Source organism: Chiloscyllium punctatum, chromosome 1, assembly GCF_047496795.1.
Source record: "Chiloscyllium punctatum isolate Juve2018m chromosome 1, sChiPun1.3, whole genome shotgun sequence".
In the NCBI taxonomy this organism is placed as follows: domain Eukaryota; kingdom Metazoa; phylum Chordata; class Chondrichthyes; order Orectolobiformes; family Hemiscylliidae; genus Chiloscyllium; species Chiloscyllium punctatum.
Window position 1 is genome coordinate 67,149,574 of NC_092739.1, and position 6,224 is coordinate 67,155,797.

The window sequence follows — 6,224 nt, forward strand, 5'->3', positions numbered from 1 at the left end:
GGAACATCTCCGGGGACACCCGCACTAATCAACCCCACCGCCCCATGTCCCAAAATTTCAACTCCCCCCTCCCACTCTGCTGAGGACATGCAGGTCCTGGGCCTCCTCCACCGCCGCTCCCTCACCAGCTGACGCCTGAAGGAAGAATGCCTCGGAACACTTCAACTCCAGGGCATCAATGTGGACTTCACCAGTTTCCTCATTTTCCCTTCCCTCCACTTCACCCAGTTCCATCCTTCCAGCTCAGTACTGTCCTCATGACCTGTCCTACCTGCCAATCTCCCTCCCCACCTATCCGCTCCACCCTCTTCTTTGACCTATCACCTCCATCCCCACTCCCATTCACCTATTGTACTCTTTGCTACCTTCTCCCCAGTTCCCCCCCTTCCCCTCCCCCCCCAACCCCCCCTTCCCCTCCCTTCCCCTCCCCTCCCCCCCCACCCCCCCTTCCCCTCCCCTCCCCTCCCCTCCCCCCCCAACCCCCCCTTCCCCTCCCCTCCCTCCCCCCCACCCCCCCTTCCCCTCCCTCCCCCCCCACCCCCCCTTCCCCTCCCCTCCCTCCCCCCCACCCCCCCTTCCCCTCCCTCCCCCCCCACCCCTCCCCTCCCCCCACCCCCCTTCCCCTCCCCTCCCACCCCCCTTCCCCGCCCACCCCCCTTCCCCTCCCCCCCACCCCCCTTCCCCTCCCCACCCCACCCCCCTTCCCCTCCCCCCCACCCCCCTTCCCCTCCCCTCCCCAACCCCCCCCTTCCCCTCCCCTCCCCCAACCCCCCCCTTCCCCCAACCCCCCCTTCCCCTCCCCTCCCCTCCCCTCCCCTTCCCCTCCCCTCCCCCCCACCCCCCCCTTCCCCCCCCTTCCCCCCCACCCCCCCCTTCCCCCCCCTTCCCCCCCCTTCTTCCCCCCCTTCCCCCCCCCTTCCCCCCCCCTTCCCCCCACCCCCCCCCTCCCCCCCACCCCCCCCCTTCCCCCCCCTTCCCCCCCCTCCCCCCCCCTCCCACCCCCCTTCCCCTCCCACCCCCTTCCCCTCCCCCCCACCCCCCCTTCCCCTCCCCACCCCACCCCCCTTCCCCTCCCCCCCCCCCCCCCCACCCCCCTTCCCCTCCCCTCCCCCAACCCCCCCTTCCTTCCCCTCCCCTCCCCCAACCCCCCCCCTTCCCCCAACCCCCCCTTCCCCCCCCACCCCCCCCCCTTCCCCCCCACCCCACCCCCTTCCCCCCCCACCCCACCCCCCCCCACCCCACCCCCCCTTCCCCCCCCCCACCCCCCCTTTCCCCCCCCACCCCACCCCCCTTCCCCCCCCCCACCCCACCCCCCCCTTCCCCCCCCCACCCCACCCCCCCCCTTCCCCCCCCCCACCCCCCCACCCCCCCCCCCTTCCCCCCCCCACCCCCCCACCCCCCCCTTCCCCCCCCCACCCCCCCCTTCCCCGCCCTTCCCCCCCCCCACCCCCCTTCCCCCCCCACCCCACCCCCCCTTCCCCCCCACGCCCCCACCCCCCCCTTCCCCCCCACCCCACCCCCCCTTCCCCCCCCACGCCCCCACCCCCCCCCCTTCCCCCCCCCACCCCCCACCCCCCCCCCTTCCCCCCCCACCCCACCCCCCCCTTCCCCCTTCCCCCCCACCCCCCCTTCCCCCCCCCACCCCCCCCACCCCCTTCCCCCCCCACCCCCTTCCCCCCCCCACCCCCCCCTTCCCCCCCCCACCCCCCCTTCCCCCCCCCACCCCCCCCCCCTTCCCCTTCCCCCCCTTCCCCCCCTTCCCCCCCTTCCCCCCCTTCCCCCCCTTTCCCCTCTCCCCTCTCCCTCTCCCCCCCAACCCCCCCTTCCCCTTCCCCCTCCCCCCAACCCCTCCCCCCCAACCCCCCCTTCCCCTCCCCCCCCAACCCCCCCTTCCCCTCCCCCCCCAACCCCCCCTTCCCCTCCCCCCCCCACCCCCCCCCCTTCCCCCCCCCACCCCACCCCCCCCCTTCCCCCCCCACCCCACCCCCCCCCTTCCCCCCCCCACCCCCCCACCCCCCCCTTCCCCCCCCCACCCCCCCCTTCCCCCCCTTCCCCCCCCCACCCCCCCTTCCCCCCCACCCCACCCCCCCTTCCCCCCCACGCCCCCACCCCCCCCTTCCCCCCCCACCCCACCCCCCCTTCCCCCCCCACGCCCCCACCCCCCCCTTCCCCCCCCACGCCCCCACCCCCCCCCTTCCCCCCCACCCCCCACCCCCCCCTTCCCCCCCCCACCCACCCCCCCCTTCCCCCTTCCCCCCACCCCCCCTTCCCCCCCCACCCCCTTCCCCCCCCACCCCCTTCCCCCCCCCCCTTCCCCCCCCCTTCCCCCCCCCACCCCCCCCTTCCCCCCCCACCCCCCCTTCCCCCCCCCACCCCCCCCCCCCTTCCCCTCCCCCCCCTTCCCCCCCCCTTCCCCCCCTTCCCCCCCCCTTCCCCCCTTCCCCCCCTTTCCCCCCTTCCCCCCCTTCCCCCCCTTTCCCTCTCCCCTCTCCCTCTCCCCCCAACCCCCCCCTTCCCCTTCCCCCAACCCCTCCCCCCCAACCCCCCCTTCCCCTCCCCCCCCAACCCCCCTCCCCTCCCCCCCAACCCCCCCTTCCCCTCCCCCCCCCACCCCCCCTTCCCCTCCCCCCCAACCCCTCCTTCCCCTCCCCCCCCAACCCCTCCTTCCCCTCCCCCCCCAACCCCTCCCCCCCAACCCCTCCCCCCCCAACCCCCCCTACCCCCCCTTCCCCCACCCCAACCCCCCCTACCCCCCCTTCCCCCACCCCAACCCCCCCACCCCCCCTTCCCCCACCCCAACCCCCCCCTTCCCCTCCCCCCCAACCCCCCCCTTCCCCCCCCCAACCCCCCCCTTCCCCCCCCCCAACCCCCCCCTTCCCCCATTTATCTCTCCACCCTGGAGGCTCCCTGCCTCTATTCCTGATTAAGAGCTTTTGCCCGAAATGTCGATTTTCCTGCTTCTCTGACACTGCCTGACCTGCTGTGCTTTTCCAGCACCACTCTAATCTAAACTCTGGTTTCCAGCATCCGCAGTCCTCACTTTTGCCTTATTTGGAAGTAGTGGCTTTCGAAGCATTGCCCCTTCGTCAGGTAATGAAATGCTCAGTTCAATGGCAACAAATGACCCTTTCCCCAACTGTAAGATATCCGTTTAATGACGTGCGCTATGAAAGGATGTGAATCCCATTTTCAATATTTTTGTACTGTTTTCAATATTACGATGAACTGGTTTTACATTTTTTTCCCTTGTTTGGTTTTCCTTATCTCCCCCCACCACCGGTCACCACACTACTGCCAAATAGCAGTCGTGCTTATTTCTCCCAGCGCCCATGTTGTGTGCATTTAGGTGTAGGACATACTGAAGAAACATTGAGGAGTGCAGAAAATGTTCTTCATATTCCAATGAACCGGTTATATTTGGAAAAGTCAATTAATATATGCAAAAGATGGAAAATTGCTGTTCAACACTTACTTTTTCCAGAATTCTCTTCATGTCAATTAAAGACAGTGCTCTGTGTCAGGGATGGATCAGCAGAACTTAATTCTCACAGCAAAATCCTATAACGTTCAGCTAGTCATAATTTAATATAGTGGCTTTTATTTTGGCAATTACAAATAAATGCACAGTGGTTCACAGAATCTCTACAGTGTGGAAGCAGGCCATTCAGTCACATTTACCATCCAAACAGTGTCCCACCCAAACCTGTCCTCCCTACTGTATCCCTGTAAACCTATATTTCCCATAGTTAACCCAACCAACCTACACATCCCTGGACATTAGGGGCAATTTAGCAAGGCCAATCCACCTAACCTGCATATCTTTGGACTGTGGGAGGAAACCAGAGCACCTGGTGGAAACCCATGCAGACATGGGGAGATTGTGAAGCTCCATGCAGACAGTTCTTCACACTAGTGAATTAATGCTAAGTATCAATCCTTAACAAGCCACCCTTGTGAAATTTTAGGTCTAGCCTCATAAATGAAGCCTGTCCTAATTTCAAAAATGTGATTTCTTAGTTTTTATTGGACACTAATGCATTTGTGATTTGCTTGTTAATTACTATCATTAACCTCTGATTAGCCTCACAAAGTGGATGAGTTGTGATAAAAGAGAAGACAAAAAAAAATCAAAGCTGAATGGATTGCATAAACTGAAACAATGAAAAATAACAATTAACTTTTCTACAACACACTACAAGAAAGGGAAATCTATGAACAATCTGTAAAGTAAATGCCAATAGGATGGTGAAGGTGAAATAAGTGTTGGTAGGGGAAAAACACAAGATTGCTGAGAAGGAAGTGTCACAATGAGGAAGAAAAATAGCTGAAAATGCACCTAAAAATGATGCCACTTAAAGAGCATTATTAAAGTGATACATGCATAAAGTGTGGGGTTTTTGGAAGAGGAAAGGATACATGCTTGTGTTTGGTGGATGTTAGGAATGTGGTTGCGTAGTTAACAATTTGATTCAAATGGGGATCAAACAGGAAAAACATGATTTCTCTTGTTAAAGAGTCACAAAGTTGTATAGCATAAAAAAGACCTTTCAGTCCAACTCATCCTAAACTGATCTCATTTCATTTGCCGGCATTTGACCCATATCCATCTTAAACCCTTCCAATTCATGTATCTATCCATTTGCCTTTTAAATGTTGCAAATGTACCTGCCTCCACCATTCCTCTAGTAACTTGTTCATACACGCACCATCCTCTGCACAAAAAATTGCCCCTCTGGTCTCTTTTAAATCTTTCCCATCACACCTTAAACCTGTACCATCTAGTTTTGGACTCCCCTATCCTGCGAGAAAAGGACCTTGGCTATTTACCCAATCCATGCTCCTCATGATTTCAAAAACCTCTATAAGGTCACCCCTCAGCCTCCGAAGCTCCAGGGAAAATAGCCCCAGCCTATTCAGCCTCTTCCTGTAACACAACTGCTCCAACCCTAGCAACGTCGTTGTAAATCTTTCCTGAACCCTTTCAAGTTTAACAACATCTTTTATATTGTTCCATTTAGTATAGCCTACTTGCATCCATTTATTTATTTATAGTCAGTAGTTTGTTTCTTGTCTATGAATCATGAAATCCCTACAGTTTATACAGTGGTCATTTGGCCCATCAAGTTTGCACTGACCCTCCGAAGAGCGTCCCACCCAGACCCACTAGCCCCATAACCCTGCATTAACACCTCCAGCCTACACATTCCTGGAGGTAAAAACAATGACTGCAGATGCTGGAAAGCAAATACTGGATTAGTGGTGCTGGAAGAGCACAGCAGTTCAGGCAGCATCCAACGAGCAGCGAAATCAACGTTTCGGGCAAAAGCCCTTCATCAGGAATAAAGGCAGTGAGCCTGAAGCATGGAGATATAAGCTAGAGGAGGGTGGGGGTGGGGAGAGAGTAGCATAGAGTACAATGGGTGAGTGGGGGAGGAGATGAAGGTGATAGGTCAAGGAGGAGAGGGTGGATTGGATAGGTGGAAAAGGAGATAGGCAGGTCGGACAAGTCCGGACAAGTCAAGGAGACAGTGCTGAGCTGGAAGTTTGAAACTGGGATGAGGTGGGGGAAGGGGAAATGAGGAAGCTGTTGAAGTCCACATTGATGCCCTGGGGTTGAAGTGTTCCGAGGCGGAAGATGAGGCGTTCTTCCTCCAGGCGTCTGGTGGTGAGGCCTCTAGCCTATCTCTCCACGCTTCAGGCTCACTGCCTTTATTCCTGATGAAGGGCTTTTGCCCTAAACGTCGATTTCGCTGCTCGTTGGATGCTGCCTGAACTGCTGTGCTCTTCCAGCACCACTAACCCAGTACACATTCCTGGACACTATCCTGGTTTATCCTGGATGAATTCCTTGGTTAATGAACATCACATAAGTCTTTTTTTTTACATAAGTGTTTCTGCTACATTTGGTACTGTATTGTCAATAATGGACTGTACTGCAATCCAAAATAATTACGGGGTGAATGCGAAAGGTAAAAATAAACTCCTTCTTAATGTCTTTGCCTGCAGGTAAAACATTTAAGAAAAAGCAGTGACTGTGGTTATCTGACAAAAATGATCACATTATATGTCATATAAGCAGTTAAGCAACACCACACAGATTTTACTGCTCCTCGTATGCTGCTTGAACTGCTGTGCTCTTGCAGCACCACTAATCCAGAATCTGGTTTGCAGCATCTGCAGTCATTGTTTGTACCACAGGCCGGCCAGCCACACAGCAGCTCCGG